Raw genomic sequence first — 11,654 nt, forward strand, 5'->3', positions numbered from 1 at the left:
TACATGTTCTACGTTGCAGCAAAGTTCCCCAAAAACAGTGTAATCAAATTCCCTTCCATTTCCTAAATTAAGATCCTAAATCTGTAATAGCGAATAAGAATATGGATTTGCGCAACTGTATTTTGAAGTTGTAAATGTAATTTATTGTCTGCAATTTATTTGTGGAATGTGTATGTGTTCTTTTTTGCAATGAGTCTTATTTTTTTATACTGAATTGTGTGCAATAAAGTTGTGAACTATTTCCTGTACACAGTGCTGGTATAACTGCCCAAATGCTTCCACTTCAGTGTAGATATGATACAGACAACAGGTAACAGTTACAGAAGATCTAAGAACACGTACCATACCTGTCTTTATCCCTAAATTACATGACCACAGCGTGACAGCTCAATTCTATCAAGCAACTGAAAACCACAAATGTATTGTCCATTTACCTTTGACACAAACCAGGTTTCTATCCAACCCTTTTATGCGAGTAAAGTACATGTAGGATGAAAAAATGTCACGACAGTCCTGATGGAAACAGCTAATTTTATCGGTAAACTTTCCAAATGTCGACTAAACTAAATACGCTAGACAAAGTGGGATGCTGTGTGGTCCGCCCACTACGACTCAGGAAAGCTTGCAGTTTATTAGGTTACAGATTAAACAAGTTAAAATGAACTTCACAGGGTGGTGAAAGTGCACGGTGGTGAGCTCGATGCTCCTTTCCAATAAATACCTATGGTCTTATTCTGGTGACATGATGATAGATGCTTGGCTGCGGTTTGACAAATAAAAATCTCGCTCAATTTGTCCACAACGATCTCATCATGTGTAGGTTATACCCGCACTGTTTCTGCGAGCTGTTGGCTAGAGCGCGCTGTGGCTAGAGCGCGCGGGCACATTCACTATATATCATAACATTTTTTTGTGACAAAACCATCAGTAGAGTTGAAAATGCGATTTAACTTATGCTTTTTATTCAGTACATGGGAATTTAAGCGCAAAACGTATTTTATGTCCACTACATTATTAACGCACAGCCTTTGATATACACAAGTCAATTTGATGGAAACATTTCTGGTGGGAAAATGTGCATTCTGTTTTTGTCGATTTTAGAATATTCACATGAAAATCTGTCGCCAATTGGATGGAAATCTAGCTACTGTCCCTTTGCTACGAAGTGTCAAATATAAAAACTGAATTCTGAAACTCTATTTTCCAGGAGACAACCACCAATTGTGCAGACTCAGCTCTTCATGCCACTACTGTAATAGGTGACCTGCAGTCGTTTTTACATAATTTTCACGACTTACCCGTGTAGCTTCCCTGAATCTCAGCGCTCTTATCCCACCATCAACATTTCCTCAACTCTCAAAACCCTTAATTTGCCAAATCATGACTGGCGGAGGTGAAATGTGACCTGACCCCACCCTGGCATAATATCCAACAGAGGAAGTTATGGAGATCCCAAGAATAACCTGAAACTAGAGTCCTCACTTCCTGTAGGAAAGAGCTCCAGACAGTTTCCCTCCTCAGGTTCACCACACAAGAGAGTGAGAGCTACTCTGTAACATGCATGTCATTGCAACACAAGTTACTGTAAGATAGCATTGTTGCAACACACCAAAATGAATATAATTTTACCAATTGAAAAGTCAGGGATCGGACCATACAAAAATTATATTTTAAAAAATGGAACAACATGAGAATCCCTAAACTAGCAGCCGCACAGGGTAGTGGAGTTGTCCTTACTATCATTGAGGTTTTCACTGACCAAAGGCCAGATATTCTATGCCTAATCACCGCTGATGAGGATTTATCCCTGAAGCAGATGGTTTGCTACGCGAGCCTAATGGTGTGCCTCCAACTGGGTACAGCCTCATCACTGTGCTCTGTCAACTGGTACTGATGTGAAACAAATGGGAACTGTTTACTGATGGTCCATAAACAGCCATGGCATTCAGATCCCATAAAATATGAGCGAGTGAACTTGAGAAGACCAATCAAGTTTTTTTTAGGAGAGAGGTGCAACATCCCTCCTTGGCTGATATTACTCTTCTAAGGCCTGTTATTGGCAGCAATGACAATGAATGTCTTAACTTTGTAATAAACACAGACGGTTATGATACTCAAGACTGCCAGAGACGGGCCTAGTGTGAACCAAAAACTATTTCTTCTTTCTCTAAAGCCCGGCTGGTTCCTTGGTCACCTGTCACAGTTTAGGAATGAAACAAGGACTTGGGAGAGGATTATGATACAGTTTCAGAGGTGATGGGAGTGCAGAGTACTGACAACTCAGTCTGTGTGGGCAACAACGCTTGTGCCACAATGGCAGCTGCCTCTTTAGGGACATATGGCAGAAATGTATTCCCCTGTGTAAAAAGGCCACTGCCATCCTTCCACAGCTCCGCTGCCTGTTAACATTCAAGTCAAGCTGCCACCACTCCACGATTAAATCTATCCTTATAGGAATACAGAGCTCTAAGGTAGTAGTCTAAATAGAGCCCAAGCTTGAAATACTGAATGAATCATTCACCTGTTCTGGTACTAAGCACATTTTCTTGTTGTGTCAGTGAGATATAGCTCACAAACTCAATGTGTCAACCATCTGTCCATTTTAGGATATCATGAATCTTTATATGAAAGAGCCCTGCTTGGTTTTTAAAAGGGAGCAAGTGACACCCAGTGGAAAAAAGAGGTACTCGCATCTACTGATTACCACATGAAGCAAACTACAATGAGCAAAATAGCCCATGCGCCATGGAAGTGAGCTTTATGATTTAGGTTTACAAGCCTTCAACAAAGTGACATGAAATCAGTAAAAAGACAAAACATGTACTTACAGTATGTAGAACATGTATTCATAATACGTCATATGTATGAAATCTCTACAAAAACCTTGATTCATAACCATTTTTGAGAAACCATTGAGAGACAGCAAAGTGGGAATCATAACTATATATTTTCTTATACTTTGACGGCACCTTAGATGTGCAGTTTGACCGTCTCAGACTTTGGCGAGTGTGTTTAAGTACTCGTCCAGGGTGCCTTGCACCTCCTCCTCATTGTAGTCTCGCACCCGGAACAGGGACCCGTCATCGGCCCCTCTGATCATGCCGCTGGACATGAAGATAGAAGACATATCATACAAGGTCAAATCAACATAAAGTTGTGACTGTTTCAAATGTGTGATTGTTTAACTGTTTACAGCTTGCCGTGATATTTAATATGGAATTAAATTACACTTATGATACTAATTTTAAAATCAATGACGCACCAAATACTAATCGTTACTGGTTACTAGGTATTTTTTCTCAAAGTCTTACTGTAATCTTACATTTTCCAGAAGAAAGAGGATCTTCTTGTGCATGTCCAGTGCCCTTCCCAGCTCGTACCCGACTCCAAGAGAAGGCTGTGTCACTTCAGCTATTATCACTCACATCAGAGAAGAGTGAAGTTTAGCTAGCTTTGAACCATTTACTTGTAACTGAATGATAGAGCCAAACTTCGCTATTCTGAAATAAATCTCTTGAAATTAATACTGACAAGAGTAGATCACTAAAATGCACATTCAATTTAAAAAAAAAGACAAGACATTGAATCATTTTCATTTTAGGCAAACTTGTCCTCACCACCAGACATCACAAGCCATTCCATATCTTGTTGTGGATCAACTTCTCTCCGTCCTACACAGCATCCTCAGTTAGGACAATCTGGGCGCAAGGTTCAAACCAATGTTGACAAGTTCATAACCACCACAGTACACAGTTTAGTCATAATGCAATAAATTAGTCACCCCAACAAAAAAAAAAAAAAAAAAAAAAAAAAAAAAAAGAATTAGTCAAAAAATACTTAACTGTCCAGAAAACAACAAGCAAGTTGAGCTCAAGCTGGTAGCAAACTACACAAATTCTTACAGGAAAATAAAGAACACATTTCTGTGAGACATTTGTGGCATAGATAATTAAGATGTCTTATCTACATAATATGCTTATATGATTGAACTGTTGAACTCTTGTTATTAGAACGTATCCCTTCGGACTCTGGCGTTGGCAGTTGCACTTCCTCCCTCATATGGGCCTCAGTCACCTGGGGCCCAGAGAGGGGAGAAGTCAGGCTTGTCTATCACATGTCCCTGGTGCTATGCAGAATATCAGAAAGAGAAGAGGACAGGAGGGAACATTGTCTTCATATGTGAATGTGTCTTTACCTATTTTAAACCATGTGATTCATGGGGAACCAATTACTTGTCTCCACAATGTCTGTGCGCCATTCACTCCCTCCTTTGGACTTGGGGGAGAAGTGGTGGTTAATTTCTTTACTATCAAAATAGGAGAGACAAACTTATCACACAAGTCAGAGTTAGCCCCGAGACAAAAGTAGAAAGGCATTTTATAGCCAAGATACACCTCTTTCAACCTACATGACGAACAACAGATGTATAGAATGGGTCACAAGGTTAAGATTTGTATGAAAGATACTTATAATTCACAGCAGACAGTATCTGCTGTGTCAACAGTTTTCTTTCATTGTTCAGACCAGGGTATGGCCCTGGGGTCATCTCTCCCTGGTACCATAGAGAACAGAAACAGTAACTCATGCTCTGGAATGCGGTCTCTTTAGGTTTTATCACCCAAAAGACATTGTAAATCTCCTGTCAGTGTTATCTCCCAGAGGCCCATCCTCAGTAGAGCACACACACAGATGAGCGTTCTAACAACCCCTTATTCTGTTGCATAAAGCAACCATTTGATGCAATAAAAGTATTATAACATAATTTTGCAATTTTCTACCATAGAGATAAATTCTGAGACAAGATGTGTGGGGGAGTGTCTGGAACCATTGTACGTCATCTCGGATGTTGCACCTATCCTGGGATAGTGTATTTTTATCTCATCCTTATATTTATATATTCTTATTCCATTCCTTTACTTAGATTTGTGTGTATTAGAGTTCTGTTGTGGAATTGTTAGATTACTTGTTAGATACTGCTGCACTGTCGGAACCAGAAGCATAATCAGAAGCACAACCCCGTCGATGTTAAATGGGGGCCTGTTCGGCCCTGCCTTTTCCTGTAGTCCACGATCAGCTCCTTTGTCTTGTCCACATTGAGGGAGAGGTTGTTGTCCTTGCACCACTTGCCATGTCTCTGACCTACTCCCTATAGGCTGTCTCATCGTTGTTGGTGATCAGGCCTACAACTGTTGTGTCGTCTGCAAACTTAATGATGGTGTTGGAGTCGTGTTTGGCCACGCAGTCGTGGGTGAACAGCGGGTACAGGAGGGGACTAAACACACACCCCTGAGGGGCCCCAGTGTTGAGGATCAGCGTGGCACACGTGTTGTTGCCTACTCTTACCACCTGGGGGGCAGCCCGTCAGGAAGTCCAGGATCCAGTTGCAGAGGGAGGTGTTGAGTCCCAGGGTCCTTAGCTTACGGATGAGCTTTGTGGGCACTATGGTGTTGAACGCTGAGCTGTAGTCAATGAACAGCATTCTCACATAGGTGTTTCTTTTGTCCAGGTGGGAAAGGGCAGTGTGGAGTGCGATTGAGATTCGGTCATCTGTGGATCTGTTGGTGCAGTATGCTAATTGGAGTGGGTCTCGGGCATCCAGGATGATGCTGTTGATGTGAGCCATGACCAGCTTTTCAAAGCACTTCATGACTACCGACGTGAGTGCTACGGGCGGTAATCATTTAGGCGGGTTACCTTCACCTCCTTGGGCACAGGGACTATGGTGGTCTGCTTGAAACATGTAGGTACTACAGACTCGGTCAGGGAGAGGTTGAAAATGTCAGTGAAGACACTTGCCAGTTGGTCTGCGCATGCTTTGAGTCCACGTCCTGATAAACCCTTCTGGCACCGCGGCTTTGTGAATGTTGACCTGTTTAAAGGTCTAGCTGACATCGACTACCGAGAGCCTCGAAGCGAGCATAAAAGGCATTTAGCTCATCTGGTAGGCTCGCGTCACTGGGCAGCTCGCAGCTGGGTTTCCCTGTGTAGTCTAATGGTTTGCAAGCCCTGCCACATCTGACGAGCGTTAGAGCCGATGTAGTACGATTCAATCTTAGTCCTGTATTGACGCTTTGCCTGTTTGATTGTCCGTCGGCGGGCATAGCGCAATTTCTTATAATCTTCCAGGTTAGAGTCCCGCTCCTTGAAAGCGGCAGCTCTACCCTTTAGCTCAGTGCGTATGTTGCCTGTAATCCATGGCTTCTGGTTGGGGTAAGTACGTACGGTCACTGTGGGGACGACGTCCTCGATGCACTTATTGATGAAGCCAGTGACTGATGTGGTGTACTCCTCCATCAGAAGAATCCCGGAACATATTCCAGTCTGTGCTAACAAAACAGTCCTGTAGCTTAACATCTGCTTCACCTGACCACTTTCTTATTGACCGAGCCACTGGTGCTTCCTGCTTTAGTTGTTTGTTTGTAAGCAGGAATCAGGAGGATATAATTATGGTCAGATTTGTCAAATGGAGGGTGAGGGAGAGTTTTGTACGCGTCTCTGTGTGTGGAGTAAAGATGGTCTAGAGTTGTTTTCCCTCTGGTTGCACATTTAACATGCTGGTAGAAATTAAGTAAAACAGATGAGTTTTCCTGCATTAAAGTCCCCAGGCACTAGGAGTGCCGCCTCTAGGTGAGCATTTTTCTGTTTACTTATGGCCATATACTGCTCATTGAGTGCGGTCTTAGTGCCAGCATCGGTTTGTGGTGGTATGTAGACAGCTCAGAAAAATACAGATGAAAACTCTCTTGGTAAATAATGTGGTCTACAGCTTATCATGAGATACTCTACCTCAGGCGAGCAAAGCCTTGAGACTTCCTTAGATTTTGTGCACCTGCTGTTGTTTACAAATATACATAGACCGCCACCCCTTGTCTTACCAGAGGCCGCTGTTCTGTCCTGCCTGTAACGTTCGTCTGGTGGTGTATGAACGGACCAAGGCGCAGCGGGTGATGAATACATAACTGAATTTATTTACAAGACGAAACACTGACAAAACACTAGAACAAACTACAAAACAATAAACGAAGGCAACAGACCTGAAACAAACGAACTTACATATAGACGAAGGACGCAAGAACAGGAACAGACTACCTAAAACGAACGAACAAACGAAACAGTCCCATGTGGATTACACAGACACAGGAACAATCACCCACAAACAAACAGTGAGAACAACCTACCTTAATATGACTCTCAATCAGAGGAAACGTCAAACACCTGCCTCTAATTGAGAGCCATACCAGGCAACCCAAAACCAACATAGAAACAGAAAACATAGACTGCCCACCCAAAACTCACGCCCTGACCAATAAACACATACCAAACAACAGAAAACAGGTCAGGAACGTGACAGAACCCCCCCCTCAAGGTGCGAACTCCGGGCGCACCCCTACAACTCAAGGGGAGGGTCTGGGTGGGCATCTGTCCGCGGTGGCGGCTCCGGCGGTGGACGAGGACACCACTCCACCACTGTCTTTGTCCCCCTCCTTAGCGTCCTTTGAGTGGCGACCCTCGCCCCCGACCATGGTCCAGGAACCTTCACTAAGGCCCCTCCTACATAGAGGAGACAGCTCAGGACAGAGAGGTAGCTCAGGACAGAGAGGTAGCTCAGGACAGAGAGGTAGCTCAGGACAGAGAGGTAGCTCAGGACAGAGAGGTAGCTCCGGACAGAGAGGTAGCTTAGGACAGAGGGACAACTCTGTACTAATGGCAGCTCCGGACTGAGTGGCAGCTCCAGACTGAGTGGCAGCTCCGGACTGAGTGGTAGCTCCGGACTGGGTGGCAGCTCCGGACTGGGTGGCAGCTCATGACTGAGTGGCAGCTCATGACTGAGTGGCAGCTCATGACTGAGTGGCAGCTCCTGACTGGAGGGCAGCTCATGACTGGAGGGCAGCTCATGACTGGAGGGCAGCTCATGACTGGAGGGCAGCTCATGACTGGAGGGCAGCCCCTGACTGAAGGGCAGCTCTCGCAGCTCCTGACTGGCTGGCGGTTCTGGCAGCTCCTGACTGGCTGGCGGATCTGGCAGCTCCTGACTGGCTGGCGGATCTGGCAGCTCCTGACTGGCTGGCGGCTCTGGCAGCTCCTGACTGGCTGGCGGCTCTGGCAGCTCCTGACTGGCTGGCGGCTCTGGCAGCTCCTGACTGACGGACGGCTCTAGCGGCTCCTGACTGACGGACGGCTCTAATGGCTCGGGACAGACGGGCGGCTCTAATGGCTCGTGGCAGACGGATGGCTCAGAAGGCGCTGGGCAGACGGATGGCTCAGAAGGCGCTGGGCAGACGGATGGCTCAGAAGGCGCTGGGCAGACGGATGGCTCAGAAGGCGCTGGGCAGACGGATGGCTCAGAAGGCGCTGGGCAGACAGATGGCTCAGACGGCGCTGGGCAGACAGATGGCTCAGATGGCACTGGACAGACGGATGGCTCAGACGGAGCTGGGCAGACAGGCAGTGCAGAAGGCGTTGGGGAGACGGCCGACTCTGACCCGCTGAGGCGCACAGTAGGCCTGGTGCGTGGTGCCGGAACTAGTGGTACCGGACTGGAGACACGCACCTCAAGGCTAGTGCGGGGAGCAGGAACAGGGCACACTGGACTCTCGATGAGCACTATAGGCCTGGTGCGTGGTACCGGAACTGGAGGTACCGGGCTGAGGGCACGCACCTCAGGGCGAGTGCGGGGAGAAGGAACAGTGCGTACAGGGCTCTGGAGACGCACAGGAGGCTTGCTGCGTGGTGCCGAAACTGGAGGCACTGAGCTTGAGACACGCACCACAGGAAGAGTGCGTGGAGGAGGAACAGGACTCTGGAGACGCACTGGAAGCCTGGTGCGTGGTGTAGGCACTGGTGGTACTGAGCTGGGGCGGGAAGGTGGCGCCGGATATACCGGACCGTGCAGGCGTACTGGCTCCCTTGAGCACTGAGCCTGCCCAACCTTACCTGGTTGCATGCTCCCCGTAGCCCGTCCAGTGCGGGGAGGTGGAATAACCCGCACTGGGCTGTGTTGGCGAACCGGGGACACCATGCGTAAGGCTGGTGCCATGTACACCGGCCCGAGGAGACGTACTGGAGGCCAGATATGTTGAGCCGGCTTCATGGCACTTGGCTCAATGCTCACTCTAGCCCGGCTAGTGCGGGGAGGTGGAATAACCCGCACCGGGCTATGAACACGTACAGGAGACACCATGCGCTCTACTGCGTAACACGGTGTCTGCCCGTACTCTCGCTCTCCACGGTAAGCCCGGGAAGTTGGCGCAGGTCTCCTACCTGACTTCGCCACACTACCCTTTAGCCCCCCCCCCCCCCAAGAAATTTTTGGGTTGTACTTGCGGGCTTCCAGCCTTGCTTCCGTGCTGCCTCCTCATATCGTCGCCTCTCCGCTTTAGATGCCTCCAGCTCCGCCTTGGGACGGCGACACTCCTCTGGCTCTGCCCAGGGTCCTTCTCCGTCCAGAATCTCTTCCCATGTCCAATCCTCCTTGACCCACTGCTGCTGTCGTTGCTGTCCGTTAACCCGCTGCTTGATCTGGGTTTGGTGGGTGATTCTGTAACGTTCGTCTGGTGGTGTATGAACGGACCAAGGCGCAGCGGGTGATGAATACATAACTGAATTTATTTACAAGACGAAACACTGACAAAACACTAGAACAAACTACAAAACAATAAACGAAGGCAACAGACCTGAAACAAACGAACTTACATATAGACGAAGGACGCAAGAACAGGAACAGACTACCTAACACGAACGAACAAACGAAACAGTCCCATGTGGATTACACAGACACAGGAACAATCACCCACAAACAAACAGTGAGAACAACCTACCTTAATATGACTCTCAATCAGAGGAAACGTCAAACACCTGCCTCTAATTGAGAGCCATACCAGGCAACCCAAAACCAACATAGAAACAGAAAACATAGACTGCCCACCCAAAACTCACGCCCTGACCAATAAACACATACCAAACAACAGAAAACAGGTCAGGAACGTGACACTGCCGAAAAAGCTTAAAACCCGCTAGCCGTATGTTTTTGTTGTCGTCTTTCAGCCACGACTTGGTGAAACATAAGATACAGTTTTTTAATGTCCTGTTGGTAGTATATACACGTGATCATAGTTCGTCTATTTTATTATCGATTGATTGTACATTGGCTAATAGGACGGATGGTGAAGGTAGATTACCATCTCGGCGGCGGATACTAACAAGGCACCTGGATCTTCGTCCACGATACCTCCGTCTCTTTCTCCTGCGAATTACGGGGATGAGGGCCTTGTGGGGCATCTGAAGTAAATCATTCTCGTCAGACTTGTTGAAGAAAAAGTATTCCTCCAGTACGGGGTGAGTAATCGCTGTTTTGATATCTAGAAGCTCTTTTTGGTCATAAGACACAGTGGCAGAAACATTATGTACAAAATAACTTGCAAAAAAACATACACAACCGCACAATTGGTTACGGGATCGTAAAACGGCAGCCATCTCCTTCGGCGCCATTTTTTGTCACAAAGGGTGATAAAAAAAACTCTCGACCAGTTAAATAGGTCCTAAACCAATTTAGAACTGGACCGCAGAGGCCAACCCATCACTTCAGTCTGTCTAGAAGGACATCATGGTCAACAGTGTTGAATGCGGCACTTAAATCCAAGAGTACATGAACAGAGATTTGTTTGGCATCTGTGTTGGCTCTAAGATCATTTACCACTTTAACTAAGGCTGTCTCTGTGCTGTGGTGGGCCAGAAAACCATATTGGAATTTTTCAACAACAAAAAATTCAAATACAGTTGGCACTTAAATCATTTTGCACTTCGAAAACAAATTTCTCCAGAATTTTGCTTAAGAATGTAAGGTTGGAGATGAAAATTGACAAGAGCTGAAGAATCTAGGTTTCTTTTCTTCAGAAGGGGTTTCACCATAGCAGTTTTTAGGAAGTGATTAAAAATAGCTTGGACTTTTTCAGATATGCAATTAAAAACTGTTTTGAAGAAGGTGGTGGGGATAGGATTGAGAAGGCAGGTTGAAAGCTCAAGTTATGATATCACTTTCCTGAGCATGTCTGTATCAACCAGGGAAAATAAATCCATAGTGCCTTTGCGTGGTAGGCTAGGGCACATATCAAACTTCTCATCAGGTCTTGCCTGACTGATAACCTGCCTAATGTTTGTTATTTTATCTCTGAAATATGCCACAAACTTAAAAGTTCACATAGGTTTGTGGGGGTAGGATTTATCAGGTCATTTATCAGGCTTTTTGTACCGTGAAGACCTCTATCTAGTCTGTTGTCCCCTGCAGAAATTGGACAGTTTGATGAGCTGAGCTGGTGATCCCTCTTCTCTGCATCTGGGGGCATGGTGTAAACAGGGCACATATCATCAGCCTGAGGTAGGAGGAGAATATGGTCAGAGGGAGAGTTACTGGGTGAAAAGGGGTTTCCCTAGCCAATTGTGTCAAAATATATTGGATGGGAATTATGACCAGACTACGCCATTGTAAGTCAAACACTTGTGCAACTAGAGAGATATAACACATGCATACATTCACTCTGTTTACCTTCTGAGCTGCCTTGTGGAGAGGGTTGAAGGCTGACATGTCTGTGGCATTCACACATTTGTTGAACTTGATCAGGAGGCCATGTGCTGTCGAAGAGACAGAGAAGAGAGGA

Source organism: Salvelinus namaycush, chromosome 4 (genome assembly GCF_016432855.1).
Source record: "Salvelinus namaycush isolate Seneca chromosome 4, SaNama_1.0, whole genome shotgun sequence".
NCBI classification, from domain to species: Eukaryota; Metazoa; Chordata; class Actinopteri; order Salmoniformes; family Salmonidae; genus Salvelinus; species Salvelinus namaycush.